This window comes from Aegilops tauschii, chromosome 4 (assembly GCF_002575655.3).
Source record: "Aegilops tauschii subsp. strangulata cultivar AL8/78 chromosome 4, Aet v6.0, whole genome shotgun sequence".
Lineage (NCBI taxonomy): Eukaryota > Viridiplantae > Streptophyta > Magnoliopsida > Poales > Poaceae > Aegilops > Aegilops tauschii.
Genome location: NC_053038.3, coordinates 462,178,511 through 462,199,226, shown reverse-complemented (window position 1 = coordinate 462,199,226; position 20,716 = coordinate 462,178,511).

Below are 20,716 nucleotides of genomic sequence, written 5' to 3'. Positions count from 1 at the left end.
CAAGACACATCCTTTCTCACAGGCATGTATCTTATCATAGGGCATCTTCAGTGCACGGAGGATTTTGTCCGACTGGTACAGGTTTGCAGGCATTACATGGCCTTTGGGTAGAAAGCGTCCAAATACTGTCATCATTGCATCGTAGCATTCTCTGCCCAAGTTGAACTGAGCCTTCAAAGCCATTACTTGTGAGATGGCATCCAACTGACAAAGCTCAGTGTGCTCATGGAGCGGACGTTTTGAAGACTCCAACATTTCATTGAAGGCCTTTGCAGATTCCTCCATCTCCTCGTCCGAATCCCGAGCATCATCAAAGTCTTGCACCATGTTTTCCATCCCGGTACCATGCTCGTCGGTGCGACGATGATCCACCTCAGCTCGGTCACGTTGGGCAGACTCACCATGAAATGTCCACACCGTATAATCGGGTGTAAAACCACTCTTCTGCAGGTGTTTGCCCATTTCAGCCTCTGTCCTCTTTTCCCAATTGCCGCACCGTAAACAGGGGCACCAGGTTTTCCTCTGGCCATTTGCAAATGCGGCTCGCACAAACCCCTTGGTTTTTGTGAACCATTCAGTACTCCATTTGTTCTGACCAGTGTGACTGGTGTACATCCACGCACGATCACTCATCTTGACTTTCAGAGCTACTAGACACACAACAAATATATATATATATATATATATAATTCAGCATGTATATATTCATCAGTTGATCTACTTTGTCAATTTTATTACGTCCATGCAACCTACACTCTAATAGGTAATGATAGGTCCTAATCCCACCCGAGTATGTTTAGATTGGGTTCATTTTCCCATGCTATGCTCCGGATCCTACGCAAAATTTCGGCAGCACCTCCCCGCTGTTCTCCTGATACACGTCTCTGCAATAAATAGAGAGGATGTGTACCCGGAGAACAACAGGGGAGGCACTGACGAAATTTATGCGTCGGATCCGGAGCAAAGCATATGGGAAAACGAACCCAATCTAAACATACTCGGGCTGTCCATGGATAGCGTTGGACAATTCGAAAGAATCAAGGTTATAAATATGCAAGTGCATGCATATTTATAACTATGACGCTTTCGAACGGGAGACACATATTGGTTACGCATACTGATGATTCAAGACACATATATAGCTAGCTATCAAGTTTCATCGGAATAGATCAAATAATTAATGGGGGAGGAGGACATGTCATTTGTGCTCACCCACGAACGAAGGGGCAGAGCTCGTCAAACGCACGGCGAGGTCGTCGAACACCAAACCTCGCAGCGATGAAACAACTGCACATTTAAAACTACCCGATCAACACAATTATATATGATGTTTTTCATAACAAAATCAAAAAAATATATGACCTAACTAATAATTCACAAATATATGACCCCGTCGGCCTCTGGAAGGCCAAAGAACACCTTTTCGGGAGGTGTCGGGGGTCGGGGTGCCGTGTCGGTGTCGGGGTCGGGGTGTCGGGTCAGGCTCGGGGTCGGGGTGTCGGGGTCGGGGTCTCGGGGTCGGGGTGTCGGGGGTGTCGTGTCGGGGGTCGGGGTGTCGTGTCGGTGTCGGGGTGCCGTGTCGGGGTCGGGGTGCTGTTTCGGGGTCGGGGGGTCGGGGTGTCGTGTCGGGGTCAGGGGGTTAGGGGGTCGGGTGTCGGGGTGGAGTCGGGGTCGGGTGTCGGGGTGTGGTGTCGGGGTTGGGGGTCAGGGGGTCAGGGGGTCTTCTCATTCTTCTACTACTTCTACTTCTTCTCATTCTTCTACTTCTTCTCATCCCCCGTCTTCTACTTCTTTTCTTCTTCTTCTTCTTCTTCTTCTTCTTCTTCTTCTTCTTCTTCTTCTTCTTCTTTCTCCTCCTCCTCCTCTTCTTCTTCTTCTTCTTCTTCCCCCTTCTACTTATTCTACTTTTCGTCTTCTTTTTTCATCTTTTTTCACTTCCTTTAATTATGACTATTTAACTAAAACCTAATACTAGTGTAATATAATCCAATCTAATTAATCTAATCTAGCTAACTATATAACCTAAACCTAAACTAAAAACCTAAACTAATTAAAACTAAACTATTTAAACTAATTAAACCTAAACTAATTAAACTAAATAACCTAAACTAAATAATTCTAAACTGAAAAAACTTAAACTAAAAAACCTTATCTAAACAGAAAAGAAAAACAAAAAAACAGAAAAAATAGGACACAGGGGGGCGGCAGGGGCTCACCGTGGGGGGCGCCGACGGGTCGGGGAGGGGGCGGCGACGGGGCGGCAGCAAGGCGGCGCAGCGATGGGGAGGGGAGGGGCAGCGATAGGCGGCGCTCCTCGGGGGGCGGTCGACCCGCGTTTGCAGCGGCAGCGGCGGTTGGTCGGGCGTCGGGGGCGGGGACGGGCGCGGCGGTACGGGGCTTGGACGGCCGCGGCGCGGCTGGCCGACGTGGAAGGAGCGGCGGGGCCGCGATGGAGGTTGGGGAGGGGTGCGGGGCGGCGGGGAGGCCGGCTACGCCGGACGGGGTCGGCGGCGGCGGCACGGGCTGGTGTGGGCGGGGCGATGTGGAAGAGGCGGCGAGGGTGCGGTGGAGGTCGAGCCGGCGAGGGTGCGGTGGATGTCGGGCCGGGGCGGGGCGGGCGGCGGCGGCGGCGGGGGGGGGGGGGGTGGGAGGAGAGAACGGCGAGGAGAGAAGAAGTGAGTAACGGGCGGGGGGGGGGGGGGTACGGGCCATTAGGTAGTGCCCTCTTTGCCGTCCGCCCATCTTTGCCATCCGCCCTTTTTGCCTCTTTGCCGTCTGCTGGCGGACGGCAAAGAGGTGGGCCGTTAAGTTTTTTCCAAACGGGCGGGGGGTGGGGGCCACCTCACTCTTTGCCGTCTGCCAGCGGACGGCAAAGATTCTTTGCCGTCTGCTGGCTGACGGCAAAGAGCTCGCAGATGGCAAAGAGCTTCTTTGCCGTCTGCCGTTTCTTTGCCTTCTGCTTTTGGGTAGCTGATGGCAAAGAGCTTCTTTGCCGTCAGCTAGCAGACGGCAAAGAGCCGGCAGATGGCAAATTAGCTGATTCCAGTAGTGTTGGGTCCATTCTTTGGCTTCTTCCCGGCAACTGGCTTACCGGGCATGGCAACTCCCTTGCCGTCCTTCTTGAAGTTCTTCTTACCCTTGCCTTTCTTGAACTTAGTGGTTTTATTCACCATCAACACTTGATGTTCCTTTTTGATCTCCACCTCCGCTGATTTCAGCATTGAATATACCTCAGGAATGGTCTTTTCCATCCCCTGCATATTGAAGTTCATCACAAAGCTCTTGTAGCTCGGTGGAAGCGACTGAAGGATTCTGTCAATGACCGCGTCATCTGGGAGATTAACTCCCAGCTGAGTCAAGCGGTTGTGTAACCCAGACATTTTGAGTATGTGCTCACTGACAGAACTATTTTCCTCCATCTTACAACTGAAGAACTTGTCGGAGACTTCATATCTCTCGACCCGTGCATGAGCTTGGAAAACCATTTTCAGCTCTTCGAACATCTCATATGCTCCGTGTTGCTCAAAACGCTTTTGGAGCCCCGGTTCTTAGCTGTAAAGCATGCCGCACTGAACGAGGGAGTAATCATCAGCACGCTGCTGCCAAGCGTTCATAACGTCTTGGTTCTCTGGGATGGGTGCGTCACCTAGCGGTGCTTCTAGGACATAATCTTTCTTGGCAGCTATGAGGATGATCCTCAGGTTCCGGACCCAGTCCGTATAGTTGCTGCCATCATCTTTCAGCTTGGTTTTCTCTAGGAACGCGTTGAAGTTGAGGGCAACATTAGCGTGGGCCATTTGATCTACAAGACATATTGTAAAGATCTTAGACTAAGTTCATGATAATTAAGTTCATCTAATCAAATTATTCAATGAACTCCCACTCAGATAGACATCCCTCTAGTCATCTATGTGAAACATGATCCGAGTCAACTAGGCCGTGTCCGATCATCACGTGAGACGGACTAGTCAACATCGGTGAACATCTTCATGTTGATCGTATCTTCTATACGACTCATGCTCGACCTTTCGGTGTTCCATGTTCTGAGGCCATGTCTGTACATGCTAGGCTCGTCAAGTCAACCTAAGTGTATTGCGTGTGCAAATCTGGCTTACACCTGTTGTATTCGAAGGTTAGAATCTATCACACCCAATCATCACGTGGTGCTTCGAAACAACGAACCTTCGCAACGGTGCACAGTTAGGGGGAACACTTTCTTGAAATTATTGCGAGGGATCATCTTATTTAAGCTACCATCGTTCTAAGCAAATAAGATGTAAAACATGATAAACATCACATGCAATCAAATAGTGACATGATATGGCCAGTAGCATATTGCTCCTTTGATCTCCATCTTCGGGGCGCCATGATCATCTTCGTCACCGGCATGACACCATGATCTCCATCATCGTGATCTCCATCATCGTGTCTTCATGAAGTTGTCACGCCAACGATTACTTCTACTTCTATGGCTAACGTGTTTAGCAATAAAGTAAAGTAATTTACATGGCGTTATTCAATGACACGCAGGTCATACAAAAAATAAAGACAACTCCTATGGCTCCTGCCGGTTGTCATACTCATCGACATGCAAGTCGTGATTCCTATTACGAGAACATGATCAATCTCATACATCACATATATTTCATTCATCACATCCTTTTGGCCATATCACATCACAAGGCATATGCTGCAAAAACAAGTTAGACGTCCTCTAATTGTTGTTGCATGTTTTTACGTGGCTTCTATAGGTTTCTAGCAAGAACGTTTCTTACCTACATAAAACCACAACATGATATGCCAACTTCTATTTACCCTTCATAAGGACCCTTTTCATCGAATCCGATTCGACTAAAGTGGGAGAGACAGACACCCGCTAGCCACCTTATGCAACTAGTGCATGTCAGTCGGTGGAACCTGTCTCACGTAAGCGTACGTGTAAGGTCGGTCCGGGCCGCTTCATCCCACGATGCCGCCGAAACAAGATAAGACTAGTAGTGGCAAGAAAATTGACATCATCTACGCCCACAACAAGTTTGTGTTCTACTCGTGCATAGAAACTACGCATAGACCTAGCTCTGATACCACTGTTGGAGATCGTTGCAGAAATTAAAAAATTTCTACGCATCACCAAGAACAATCTATGGAGTCTTCTAGCAACGAGAGGGAAAAGAGTGCATCTACATACCCTTGTAGATCGCGAGCGGAAGCATTCAAGTGAACGGGGTTGATGGAGTCGTACTCGTCGTGATCCAAATCACCGATGACCGAGCGCCGAACGGACGGCTCCTCCGCGTTCAACACACGTACGGTTGGGGAAGACGTCTCCTCCTTCTTGATCCAGCAAGGGGGAGGGAGAGGTTGATGGAGATCCAGCAGCACGACGGCATGGTGGTGGAAGCAGCGGGGATCTCGGCAGGGCTTCGCCAAGCTCAGCGAGAGGGAGAGGTGTCACAGGAGGGAGACGGAGGCGCCAGGGGCTTGGGTGCGCCTGCCCTCCCCCCTCCTTATATAGGGCCCCCGGGGGGGCGCCGGCCCTAGGAGATCCAATCTCCAAGGGGGGGGGGGGGGGCGGCGGCCAACGGGGTGGCTTGCCCCCCAAGCCAAGTGGGGCGCCCCCACCCCTAGAGTTTCCAACCCTAGGCGCAGGGGGAGGCCCAAGGGGGGCGCACCATCCCACCAGGGGCTGGTTCCCCTCCCACTTCAGCCCATGGGGCCCTCCGGGGTAGGTGGCCCCACCCGGTGGACCCCCGGGACCCTTCCGGTGGTCCCGGTACAATACCGGTGACCCCCGAAACTTTCCCGGTGGCCGAAACTGGACTTCTTATATACAATTCTTCACCTCCGGACCATTTCGGAACTCCTCGTGACGTCCGGGATCTCATCCAAGACTCCGAACGACTTTCGGATTTCCGCATACTAATATCTCTACAACCTTAGCGTCACCGAACCTTAAGTGTGTAGACCCTACGGGTTCGGGAGACATGCAGACATGACCGAGACGACTCTCCGGTCAATAACCAACAACGGGATCTGGATACCCATGTTGGCTCCCACATGTTCCACGATGATCTCATCGGATGAACCACGATGTGGAGGATTCAATCAATCCCGTATACAATTCCCTTTGTCAATCGGTACGTTACTTGCCCGAGATTCGATCGTCGGTATCCCAATACCTTGTTCAATCTCGTTACTGGCAAGTCACTTTACTCGTACCGTAATGCATGATCCCGTGACCAAACACTTGGTCACATTGAGCTCATTATGATGATGCATTACCGAGTGGGCCCAGAGATACCTCTCCGTCATACGAAGTGACAAATCCCAGTCTCGATTCATGCCAACCCAACAGACACTTTCGGAGATACCCGTAGTGCACCTTTATAGCCACCCAGTTACGTTGTGACGTTTGGCACACCCAAAGCACTCCTATGGCATCCGGGAGTTGCACAATCTCATGGTCTAAGGAAATGATACTTGACATTTGGAAAAGCTCTAGCAAACGAACTACACGATCTTGTGCTATGCTTAGGATTGGGTCCCGTTATCAATGACATCCAATGTCCATAGTCAGGAAACCATGACTATCTGTTGATCAACGAGCTAGTCAACTAGAGGCTCACTAGGGACATGTTGTGGTCTATGTATTCACACATGTATTATGATTTCCGGATAACACAATTATAGCATGAACAATAGACAATTATCATGAACAAGGAAATATAATAATAACCATTTTATTATTGCCTCTAGGGCATATTACCAACAAGGTCTTCATGGGCAGGTGGCGCCGCCCGGGCGGGCCAGGCTGCCTAGCTATCGGAGTCGGCCCTCGGGTCGCCGGACATCGGGACTGCAGAGCGTCAGCGGATCGATTGGCGGGGAGGAGGCTCCGACGCACCCCTACCTGGCGCGCCAAATGTCGGATCATAGGTTCCGGCAAAACCTTCAAGGTTCGAACACTAGGGTGCGCGCGAAGATTTCCTCCCTACCGACCCACGGCCTAGCTCCCTAAGATCTCGCGGACGAACTCGATGAACTCACAACACAAAACACACAAGATTTATACTGGTTTGGGCCACCGTTGTGGTGTAATACCCTAATCCAGTCTGGTGGTGGTGGATTGCCTCCGGGGCTGATGATGAACAGTACAAGGGGAAGGACAGCCTCCTGAGGTTGAGGTGTTCTTGTGCTTGGTGTGCTTGTGGGTGTGAGGATGGAGGATGGAATCGATCCCCCGACTACGGTGCCTAGTTCTACTTATATAGGCCCTGGTCCTCTTCCCGAATATTGAGCGGGAAGGGAGCCAACAACGGCCAATTTGAAAGGGGACAACTAGTACAGCTTATCCTGACAAAAGCAGTCTTCGCCTGCAAAAGGCTCTGGTGGTGACGCCGCATTGGGCTCCATGCTGACCTCCCTCTTGCCGTCCTGCTGGTCTTGGTCTCATTGCACCGATACGGAAACCTTTGCTTGATGCCTCGGTACTCTGCGCTTGCGCTTGCCTCCTTAGCACCAGAGAGGAAACAAGGACGCTGCGCGCGCTGGCACCCGCCTGGCGCCCGCCTGATCTTGATCGTCATGGATCACATCACGAGGACCTCGCGAGGTTTGCCCTTCCTTGATCTCTCCACTCCTCGCGAGGCAACCTGGGGAGGCCGCTCCTGAGGAGGTCTTGTGTCGTCCGCCTCGCGAGGCTTGGCCCCTCGCGAGGGTCTTGAGTGCCTTGTTGATGAAGATGGGCCGTACAGGCCTGCTAGAACAGCCACGTTGTGGGCCGCAGGCAGGCAAGTCTGGGGACCCCCGTTCCCAGAATGCCGACAATAACACCTAAGTTTGATTGTGTTAAATCTTTCATGGATACCGATGTTTTCTATGAATTTAGCACTAAATATGGACTTGACTCTGAGATAGTACCTTCTTTCTGTGAATCCTTTGCTACTCATGTTGATCTCCCTAAGGAGAAGTGGTTTAAATATAATTCTCCCATTGAAGTAAAAGTAGTTGAACCTATTAAAGTTGAAGAAAAGACTATCACTTATAATGTTGATCCTATAGTTCCTACTTCTTATATTGAGAAACCACCTTTCCCTGTTAGAATAAAGGATCATGCTAAAGCTTAGACTGTGGTTCGTAAGAGTAATACTAGAACACCTACACCACCTGAGCAGATTAAAATTGAACCTAGTATTGCTATGGTTAAAAATCTCTTGGCCGATAATATTGACGGGCATGTTATTTATTTCTGTGATGAAGCTGCTAGAATTGCTAGACCTGATACTAAGGGTAAACATAGACCTATTGTTGGCATGCCTGTTATTTCTGATAAGATAGGAGATCACTGCTATCATGGCTTATGTGACATGGGTGCTAGTGCAAGTGCTATACCTCATTCCTTATACAAAGAAATTATGCATGATATTGCACCCGCTGAGATAGAAGCGATTGATGTTACAATTAAGCTTGCTAATAGAGATACTATTTCACCAGTTGGGATTGTTAGAGATGTTGAGGTCTTGTGTGGGAAAGTTAAATATCCTGCTAATTTTGTTGTTCTTGGTTCCCCACAAGATAACTTTTGTCCCATTATATTTGGTAGACCTTTCTTGAATAATGTTAATGCTAGGATAGACTGCAAAAAGGATGTTGTTACTATTGGTTTGGGGGATATGTCTCATGAGTTTAATTTTGCTAAATTTCATAGACAACCCCATGATAAAGAATTGCCTAGTAAAGATGAAATTATTGGTCTTGCCTCTATTGCCGTGCCTCCTAATGATCCTTTAGAACAATATTTGCTCGACCATGAAAATGATATGTTTATGAATGAAAGAAGGGAAATAGATGAAGTATTCTTTAAACAGGGACCTATTTTGAAGCACAACTTGCCTATTGAAATCCTAGGAGATCCTCCTCCACCTAAGGGTGACCCCGTGTTTGAGCTTAAACCTTTACCTGATACTCTTATATATGCTTATCTCGATGAAAAGAAGATATATCCTGTTATTATTAGTGCTAACCTTTCAGAGCATGAAGAAAAGAGATTATTGAAAAAATCTGAAGAAGCACCGTGCTACTATTGGATATACTCTTGATGATCTTAAGGGCATTAGTCCCACTCTATGTCAGCACAAAATAAAATTGGAGAAAGACGCTAAACCAGTTGTTGATCACCAACGACGGTTAAATCCTAAGATGAAAGAAGTGGTAAGAAAAGAAATACTAAAGATTCTGGAGACAGGTATAATTTATCCTGTTGCTGATAATCAGTGGGTAAGTCCTGTCCTGTCAGGACCCCGATTCTAAGTCACATCGATCTAGCATGTAACACATCATATCACTTTGCGGCCTCACGCACGGTATTCCCACGGGTGACACCTTACCTGGCCCGGGACCGTTTGCGCCTTTTGGCTCACGTATATGATAGTGTCGCTAGCATCCATATGACAGAGAACCCGGGCCGACATGACTAGTCGTGAACCCAAAGTGGCACTAGCTTACGGGGACAGGCATACATGAACCAGCATCGAACGTGTCGGTCATCAGCGTGTGAATCCGTGCTGTAGAACCTGGGCTAACAGGACTCCGGGAACCCGGGCTGTAGCAGGCTAGCAGGACTCTAGAGTTCACCGCGTGACATTTCCCCGATGGGACAGACACAAGAACGAAGTGGATCACATGCCAGCCAGTCTAAGTCACTACAAAAAAAAGACACATCCGTGACATTTTGGGCCGAACGAATTTCTTTTTCTATCATACATATGACACTTCTATGACGATAATTGTGACAAAACCCGGTATCATCATAGATGTGGTGGGCTCCTACTTCAATGACAAAAAATCATGACAGAAAATGGGCTTTTCATCCTAGGCGGGCCGGAGACGCAGCTGCATGACATTCTTTGGGCCGTCCATGACCGAAAAAACCGTGGTAGAAGCGAGGGCGAGGAAAATTTCGGGGAGTTCCCGGTTACGGTGGGAGGTCGGGGGCCGAGCGATGCGCGTTTCTCTCGTACACGTACGTGCGTGTGTGCGAGGCGTTGGCTCTAACTGAACCCGAGCGATTGCATTGCAGGCTACGCGTTACTGAACCCGAGCGATCGATCGATGGCTGTTAACTGAACCCGATCGAGCGATTCCTTCGCTACTGCTGCTAACTGAAGCCGATCGATGCCGCCTCTGGGATGAACAGTGAGCGTTGCGGGGGGGGGGGGGGTTGTATGAAAAGTGAGCGGTGGCGTTGCCTCTGGATGAACAGGACCCCGTGGTGTGGTGGAGGGCTGGATGAACAGTAGATGGTGGAGGGGTGGTTGAACAGGACCCCGTGGTGTGGAGGGCTGGATGAACAGTAGACGGTGGAGGGGTGCCCGTGGAGGGGTGGTTGAACAGGACCCCGTGGTGTGGAGGGCTGGATGAACAGTAGACGATGGAGGGGTGCCCGTGGAGGGGTGGTTGAACAGGACCCCGTGGTGTGGAGGGCTGGATTGTCACGTCCCTAGCCTTGCTATGCACTTGGACTAGCTTGGTTGCTGCATCATGTCTAAATTTCATTTAAAGTTGAATTGGGGATTGTTAAACCCTAGCACCAAATGAATTCAACTAGGTTCAAAATAAAAAAATATTTTCAATCAACCCAAAATGCCCTTCAAAAATGTTCATTATTTATGGAAAAAGGTTAAAACCTTTACCAGAGGTCATGCACATTTTTCCAAGGCATTTATGGTCTTTGAATTAATCCATATTGTATTTGAATTGGGGCATTTAAATACTATTAGTATTTTCTAATGCTCCAACAATTCGGAAAATAGTTAAGGGCCTCTGTAATAATTCATTTAATGCCCACAATTATTTTCAGGATTTATTAAAATGATTTGGGCTATAAACTAAATGAAAACAAATTACAGAAAAATAGAAAACAGAATTAAATGTAAAGGAGAGAGAGAGAAGGACTAACCTGGCGCCCACCAACCGGCCCAGCTCCTGTGCTGGTCCAGCACTGTGCGGCCCAACCCAGCTGGCCGACGCCAGTCGTCGTCTCCACCGTGCCAGAAGGACGCCGAGCGTGTGCTCGCCGCGCGCGCCCACGCGCCGAGCCACCTCCTGCTTCCGCCGCTGCTTCGACGCCAGGACGTCGCCACGCGCCCCTAGAACTCTCTCACTCTCTCCCGACCTTCTCCCTTTCCCCTGGCTCTCTCCCTCGCCGTTTCCCCCCCCACCGAACGCTCCTGCCGCCGCCGACTAGCACCACCGCGGCCACAGTCACCGCCTCGCCCCTCCGTCATGCCCACGAGCTCCGCGCCGTCTTCCTGCATCATCTCCATGAGCCACGCATCGCCGGACGCCGTGTGAATCCCCCTTCGCACTCGTCTTCTACCTCGGGCGCCGGAGATCGCCACCGCTGCCCCACCGATTCCAGTGCCTCCCCGAGCTGACTGAGACCGCCTACGAGACCGCTGTGAGCTCTACTACGTTTCCCCTCTTTCCCCGTAGTCTTCGCCCCCCCCCGCCGTAGCCGTGCTAGCCACCGTACCGAGCACCGCCGTCCGCCATGGACGCCGGGCATGGCGCTGCCGTGCCGCTCCGCTCAAGCCGACGAGCCTAGCGAGCTCCTAGATGTACCAGGAGGCCGCAGATCCCCTTAGCTGGCCTCGCTGTACCCTACAGCCCCGCGCCTGCATCTAGCCGAGCTCCGGCCACCACCATGGTTGCCGTAGCCATCATCTCCGGCCACCCCGCAGCTTCCCGCGTGATCCCTGGATGCGCACGAGGATGGGCATCCCTCTGGTACTTCCAGTGCGTCGAGCCGACGCCTGTAGCGCCGTCCCGAGGAACTCCGGCGTGCCTCCGCCGCGCTGGATGGTCGCCGGCGGAGTAACCCCGGCCGTGCTGACGTGGCCAGGTTAATTAGGCGTTAACCACCTCTTAATCAAACCCAAGAGTCACAGACAGCCGGGCCCCACCTCATAATTAACCACAGGGCTATTCCCTGCTTTAAATTAAGCTAATGCTTTGACCCCGCCACCTCAGTGTTGACCTGGGCCCCACAGTCAGATTTGACTTTGGTCAATGCTGACGTCACCCTGACGCAATGCTGACGCAGTATTACATTTTCTGGATTTATTTTTAATCAGGAAATTCCAGAAAATGCCCTAAACTTCTAAAAATCATAGAAAATCAACCGTAACTCAGAATGAAATAAATTATATATGAAAAATGATCAGAAAAATCCATAGAATCTGAATATGGCATTTTCATGCATGTTAGAACAACTTACAGCTGCTGTTTAGGACAAATCATGTAAATGGCATTTGAATTTCCACATATGAAGTTTGAATTTGAACCTAAGGTTCAAACCACCTCCATTTAATATGTTGCTAGCTGCATTAGCTCAATTCACAGCATATTGCCATGTCACATTCATGCATCATATTGTTGCATTGCATTGATTGTGTTTCCTCTCCGTTGCCGATGTTTGTCCCCTCTGAGTAGACGACGTTCCGACGATTTGATCGTTGACACTAATGAAGACTCAATGCTATCTTCAGAAGTGCCAGGCAAGCAAAACCCCCTTGTTCATTCCGATACAATCCCACTCTCTCGCTCCTGCTCTCTTTTACTACATTAGGACAACAACGTTTCAACTGTTACATGCTGCGGTAGTTGAACCCCTTTCCTCTGCATGACCTGTCATTGCCACAGTAAATAGATGAAACCCACTAGCATGAGTAGGAGTTGTTTGAGCCCTGATGTGCCTACTCATTCATGCTTGTTCGCATGCCTGCTACTGCTTAGAGTTGAGTCAGGTCTGATTCATCGGGCATGAATTGGAATGTGGTGAACATGTCCTACTGTTGAGAGCTAAGTGTGTGAACACGATTTGGTAAAGGTAGCGGTGAGAGGCCATGTAGGAGTACATGGTGGGTCGTCTCATTGCAGCCGTCCTCAGGAACTGAGTTCTGTGTTTGTGATCCATGAACAGTTACTACCACGCATTGGAATGCTTAAGCGCCCCTCTCGACTTATTAATCAACCTGATCTCTGTCCAGGAGTTGCAACTAGTTTCTGGTGTTTGTAGGTAGTGTTAGTAGTCTACCAAGTGGCACCCGGTACAGGTGGGCTTGGGACAGACTAGGCACACGTGGCCTGGTGTACCGAGTGGCACCCGGATGGTGGGCTCGGGAACCCTGCACACATCGTTTGGGGCCGTGAGCGACACCCCGGCCGGATCTCCTTGCGGATGGAACCCGAATAGGCGATAAACCTGGACGAGAGACTTGTGTGGTTAGTCAGGTCGTGGCCGACTCCCTCGCCAGGCTTCCGCTTGAAGGTTGCCGAGGTACACGACGTGTACATGGTGGTAAGTGGCGAGAGCGTGTGTGACGAAGTACACCCCTGCAGGGTTAATATGATCTATTCGAATAGCCGTGCCCGCGGTAAAGGACTTCTGGGTTGCCTGTACAGTTCATAGACAAGTGAAAGTGGATACTCTAAAATGCGCAAGATAAGCGTGAGTGCTATGGATGGCGTTCTCATGGGAAGACGGGAGCGAATCCATAGTGGTGTATTGATATGGTGAATATGTGGACTCGTGTGCGCCACCTCAAAAGAGTTACTTGCAGTCGTAGTTCAGGATAGCCACCGAGTCAAAGCTGGCTTGCTGCAGTTAAACTCCACCACCCCCTTTGTTGATACCGATGCTATGTAGATAGTCCTGATGTAAGTCTTGCTGGGTACATTTGTACTCACGTTTGCTTATTTTATGTTTTGCAGAGAGACGTCAGTCTCGCTAGTAGTTCCGTGTGGACTTCGACGTTTAGCTTGTTACCTCAGCTACGATCTTGTGCCCTCGGCAGGATCTGGTAGATAGTCAGGCTTCTCAGCCTTTTTCATTTATAGATGTCTGTACTCAGACATGTTAAGCTTCCGCATGTGTTTGACTTGTATGCTCTGAATGCTGGGTCGAGAGACCCATGTTTGTAATATCTCGCTCTTCGGGGCCTAATGAATAAATACTCTGAGTCGTAGAGTCTTGTTGTGATGCCATGTTGTATTTGCACATATCGAGCATATTGTGTGTATGATTGAAATGCTTGGTATGTGTGGGATCCGACAACCTAGTTGTTTATCCTTGGTAGCCTCTCTTATGGGGAAATGTAGTCTTGTGCTTCCATGAGCCATAGTAGTCCGCTACAGCCCGGTTCACCGGAGTCCTGCTAGCCCAGCACTACTGCTCCGGAACACTTGACTGGCCGGCATGTGATTCACTTCGTTCCTATGTCTGTCCCTTCGGGGAAATGTCACGCGGTGACATCCGGAGTCCTGCCTAGCCTGCTACAGCCCGGTTCACCGGAGTCCTGTTAGCCCAGTGCTACAGCTCGGATTCGCACGCTGCTGACCGACATGCTCGATGTTGATTCATGTATGCCTGTCCCCGTAAGTTAGTGCCACTTTGGGTTCACGACTAGTCATGTCGACCCGGGTTCTCTGTCATATGGATGCTAGCGACACTATCATATACGTGAGCCAAAAGGCGCAAACGGTCCCGGCCCATGGTAAGGCGACACCCATGGGAATACCGTGCGTGAGGCCACAAAGTGATATGAGGTGTTACCGGCTAGATCGATGTGACTTAGAATCGGGGTCCCGACAGCTTTGGTATCAGAGCCTGACTGCCTGTAGGTTTACCAAGCCAAACTGGTCGAAGTTGAGTCTAGAAATGCTTTAGTTATATAAGGGAATTGATTGTGGAAGGGAACGTAAGGCTCTTTTTACTCCTTTACCTTATAGCCTTCTGATCTGAGTCATCCTCTTCTCTTCTACGGGGATTAAGAACTAGGCTTCTCATCTTTCTATCAGGATCACATGTTACTAATCCGTAGACTCATAGGATTGATGGATTTAAGCCTCAGTTCAGTTTCTTGTACTTCCGTATGTTAGCTGTTGATCTCGAAACCTTGATATTGTGATTCTAAATGGTTATGCCACCATTTTTGTAGGATGTCTCAAATCCTTTTGAGCATTTACAGCCGTTATGCTGTCCGAGTCATCCCAGGTCTCTAAATAGTCTGATGCATTTGCAAATCCCTTCTTTCCGTTCCCGATGTTCTTTGGGCCAGTTTATCCACACTAATCGGTGAGTTGAGGTACTTTGTTGTCTCGACATATATGTTGGAGCTATTATCATGACCCTAGGTGTCTTAGGGAGTCACCTAGTAATCTAGCAATGCTTTGTGTTCCCGGTGTGATGATTCTGGCCACCATTCTCGAGAGCATCCCGTGATGCCATTTAGTAGTAGGTATTCTATTTCTGGGTTCTTGAACCCAAGATTTTCCCCACTTACTTCATGTTGATAGTGTTTGCTAGTTCCTTTAGGATATTAGTAACCTTTGCGATAGTCCTCGAGGTCCGTGGTATCTCATTCTTCCAATACCATGAACCATTATGGCAGAAGTTCTTTTAACCAAAAGATCACAACCAGGGCGCTCTTGAGGAGTACTCCATTCATATTGTGACTCTGCTAGTCCTTCCTCCTCTGCATGGGTTATCCGGAAGAAATATGTTGAATTTGTTCGACATACTAATTCATGCATCCACAACTCAGAAAAACATATGTTCCTTTGGGTTGTCCCTCTTTAGTTATTTTCTGGCCCTCGTCTATCAATTGATAGTCAGGAGTAGTCGTGCACTCGTGTTCATCGATGCCTATTACTCTTGTGGTCTGTCAAGCCGTTCTATTTCAGAATGACTAGGAGAAACAAACTCCAGAACCTCGTCCATATCTAGGATTGGGTCAAAGCAATTGTATTCCGCAGACCAAAATGCCAATCCAGCTTTTGCTCTGCTCTACCTTGGAGCGTTGCCATCTTTATGTCAAGAGTGTCATGAGAATTGCACCACCTCTTATGAATTCTTGACGCAGTGATACTTCTCGCCATCATTATTCATTCCTCGGTCTCGTGTTGTCACAACCAGAATACCGACAAGTGGACCGTGATGTGTGAAATCGATACTCCTAGCAACCCCGTTGCTTGGTAGTTAATGGACAACAATCTCATTCTTAGCGTGTTGGTTATTCAATCACCATCCTGAGATTGATCGTGTTACCTAGTCCATTTTTCCTGGTGCACTCTTCGGTCAACGAGTTAGGATTGTATCAATTCCTCGCTCTTTTTGATCACATCGTCTTGCCCTGAAAAGCAAGTTTGCTCTCGAGCTTAGTAACATATCGGTGGTACGTGATTTTCCGAATATCTTCTCGGAAGTATCACCAGGTTGTCACCTGACCGCTATGTTGAATTCGTGATCAAGTTGGTTTCCTGTAAACCACCCCTTCTCCAAGAATCCTTGTTGGATACCCCTGAGCTAGTTGGTCAAGCTAAACAACAACTTGGAGAGTTGGAAGATAAAAGCTTGCCAGCTTAGTTCATTTCAAGGGATATATTCGCGTGTGTTGAAGATAGATGATATCTTCATTGATTGATCCTCGCGATCAATTGTTGGATCTATTGCCTTGTCAGAACTTTGACTTGAGTATGGGCTATCGTCAAGTCAAATCAGAACCAACGATGTTCGTAATGTTGTCTTACTCGTGGTTGATCCCTCGAGCATACACCATTACATCTTTTGGTCTGACCAATGCTATCACCGTGTTCACATGATGGTGGAAGTCCAGTGATATGGAAATTCCGATGAGTTGCTATTGAGCCCATCAGCAGCATCTCGTCTCCTCCATGATTCATGTTGAACATCAAGCTAGTGTTGGAAACTTTTGTAAGCATTATCTTCATGTCCCGTTCATGAAATGCATGTTTGGTGTAAGGAGTGACTTCCTCTAATTCACGTGCATTTGATGTAAGTTGCCGCCGTGAATTCGAGAAAGTTTGTTTTTGCTTCCCCTGGAATCATCCCAAGTTAGTCACGCATATGTGCAAAGTACTCTATGGTTTGATAGGTTGGCCGCCTGCATTCTATATGTGTTCCTAGCACACCAAGCCACTGATTGACCTGCTCAAGGATAAGAAGTTCATCGATAAGTGCACAAGGACTTCGATATCCTCGACAATGGTTCCCCACCGGAACTCGGTAGTGTTTCATTGTAAGACCACTATGTGGTCATGCTTGTCTGGGACAGCGTGCCCACATGTATGTAGCAAAACCAGCTCATGTTTTCGAGCTTGCTACCGTAGCTCATTTCCTGAGAATCTCGCAACGTCATCTCGTCGATTTGTGTTGCAAACCTTCATTTTCTTCTAGACTCGATGAGTCTGGAATATCCTGTTACCAACTAGATCTGAATCTCAGGCAGATATGATGGTTGGAACTTTTCCAAGATTATGATGTAGGTTCCGACAAGGTTGATGTTCTGGCCGACACACCTAGCCGGAAGATCTATCATTGTAGTATCTTGATTGAGCTATTTAACCATCTTCTCCATGAGGATTTAGTGCAACTTATTCTAGAAGTTGATCCTCAGGGGTCCTTGTGCTCTCGGTTTCCTCGATTATGCTAGAACCATTCAACGGTGGAATCACTCTCGTTGAGTTATCCCCAGTTACCAGAATCATACCCAGCATTTGCATTTTGTTCCCAGCTTGCACCTCAGTAATTACTGTTTAGGATCATCTTCAAAAGTGGTCCTACTATGGGTCCCATCCATCCCCGATGATAAGCAAAATCATCCATCGCGTTGTCTTCAACAAGGTAGTCCACATCATTCCTTCTAGTATGAGTATGCCATTCTTTCGAATTCGTCCACACGATCGTTTGTGATTGCCTTAGGCTGGTATAAAGAGTTTCAATGATCTCTGAATCAAAAGTAATTCTTTTTGCCACTTAAGGGAATATTTCTACGAGCCACCTTCCCTAAGGTGCCCGTTTATGGAATCATGGCAATTATTTCATCGCTATCTTGAAACCATTCACCATCTCCTCAAGCGTGGAATTGTTGCCCACCAAATCAAATCTCATCGTTTGTTCTTCTATCACTCTCGATGTGTTTTGTGTCTCAACTCGAGATGTTTCAACATCTCATTCCGCGAGTTGATCTTGTATAGCTCGATCTTCGAGAAGATCAATCCTGTAGAGTTTCCCTCTCTTCCATCTTCATAGTTGGATGAAGCTCTCGAAAGAAAGGATGTCAAGATCAAGATGATGCAATGAATCAACATCTTCGAGAAGAACAATTGGATCGTGAAGATTATGTTACTTTGCGTTCCCCTTTCATCTTACCCTACGCTTGAATCTCGGGACGAGATTTTTGTTTAGTGGGGGTGAGTTGTCACGTCCCTAGCCTTGCTATGCACTTGGACTAGCTTGGTTGCTGCATCATGTCTAAATTTCATTTAAAGTTGAATTGGGGATTGTTAAACCCTAGCACCAAATGAACTCAACTAGGTTCAAAATAAAAAAATATTTTCAATGAACCCAAAATGCCCTTCAAAAATGTTCATTATTTATGGAAAAAGGTTAAAACCTTTACCAGAGGTCATGCACATTTTTCCAAGGCATTTATGGTCTTTGAATTAATCCATATTGTATTTGAATTGGGGCATTTAAATACTATTAGTATTTTCTAATGCTCCAACAATTCGGAAAATAGTTAAGGGCCTCTGTAATAATTCATTTAATGCCCACAATTATTTTCAGGATTTATTAAAATGATTTGGGCTATAAACTAAATCAAAAAAATTACAGAAAAATAGAAAACATAATTAAATGTAAAGGAGAGAGAGAGAAGGACTAACCTGGCGCCCACCAACCGGCCCAGCTCCTGTGCTGGTCCAGCACTGTGCGGCCCAACCCAGCTGGCCGACGCCAGTCGTCGTCTCCACCGCGCCAGAAGGACGCCGAGCGTGTGCTCGCCGCGCGCGCCCACGCGCCGAGCCACCTCCTGCTTCCGCCGCTGCTTCGACGCCAGGACATCGCCACGCGCCCCTAGAACTCTCTCACTCTCTCCCGACCTTCTCCCTTTCCCCTGGCTCTCTCCCTCGCCGTTCCCCCCCACCGAACGCTCCTGCCGCCGCCGACTAGCACCACCGCGGCCACAGTCACTGCCTCGCCCCTCCGTCATGCCCACGAGCTCCGCGCCGTCTTCCTGCATCGTCTCCATCAGCCACGCATCGCCGGACGCCGTGTGAAGCCCCCTTCGCACTCGTCTTCAACCTCGGGCGCCGGAGATCGCCACCGCTGCCCCACCGATTCCAGTGCCTCCCCGAGCTGACTGAGACCGCCTACGAGACCGCTGTGAGCTCTACTACGTTTCCCCTCTTTCCCCGTAGTCTTCCCCCACCCCCCCCGCCGTAGCCGTGCTAGCCACCGTACCGAGCACCGCCGTCCGCCATGGACGCCGGGCATGGTGCTGCCGTGCCGCTCCGCTCAAGCCGACGAGCCTAGCGAGCTCCTAGATGTACCAGGAGGCCGCAGATCCCCTTAGCTGGCCTCGCTGTACCCTACAGCCCCGCGCCTGCATCTAGCCGAGCTCCGGCCACCACCATGGTTGCCGTAGCCATCGTCTCCGGCCACCCCGCAGCTTCCCGCGTGATCCCTGGATGCGTACGAGGATGGGTATCCCTCTAGTACTTCCAGTGCGTCGAGCCGACGCCTGTAGCGCCGTCCCGAGGAACTCCGGCGTGCCTCCGCCGCGCTGGATGGTCGCCGGCGGACTAACCCCGGCTGTGCTGACGTGGCCAGGTTAATTAGGCGTTAACCACCTCTTAATCAAACCCAAGAGTCACAGACAGCCGGGCCCCACCTCATAATTAACCACAGGGCTATTCCCTGCTTTAAATTAAGCTAATGCTTTGACCCCGCCACCTCAGCGTTGACCTGGGCCCCACAGTCAGATTTGACTTTGGTCAATGCTGACGTCACCCTGACGCAATGCTGACGCAGTATTACATTTTCTGGATTTATTTTTAATCAGGAAATTCCAGAAAATGCCCTAAACTTCTAAAAATCATAGAAAATCAATCGTAACTCAGAATGAAATAAATTATATATGAAAAGTGATCAGAAAAATTTATAGAATCTGAATATGGCATTTTCATGCATGTTAGAACAACTTACAGCTTCTATTTAGGACAAATCATGTAAATGGCATTTGAATTTCCACATATGAAGTTTGAATTTGAACCTAAGGTTCAAACCAACTCCATTTAATATGTTGCTAGCTGCATTAGCTCAATTCACAGCATATTGCCATGTCACATTCATGCATCATATTGTTGCATTGCATTGATTGTGTTTCCTCTCTGTTGCCGGTGTTTGTCCCCTCTGAGTAGACGACGTTCCGACGATTTGATCGTTGACACTAATGAAGACTCAATGCTATCTTCAGAAGTGCCAGGCAAGCAAAACCCCCTTGTTCATTCCGATACAATCCCACTCTCTCGCTCCTGCTCTCTTTTACTACATTAGGACAACAACGTTTCAACTGTTACATGCTGCGGTAGTTGAACCCCTTTCCTCTGCATGACCTGTCATTGCCACAGTAAATAGATGAAACCCACTAGCATGAGTAGGAGTTGTTTGAGCCCTGATGTGCCTACTCATTCATGCTTGTTTGTCATGCCTGCTACTGCTTAGAGTTGAGTCAGGTCTGATTCATCGGGGATGAATTGGAATGTGGTGAACATGTCCTACTATTGAGAGCTAAGTGTTCAAACACGATTTGGTAAAGGTAGCGGTGAGAGGCCATGTAGGAGTACATGGTGG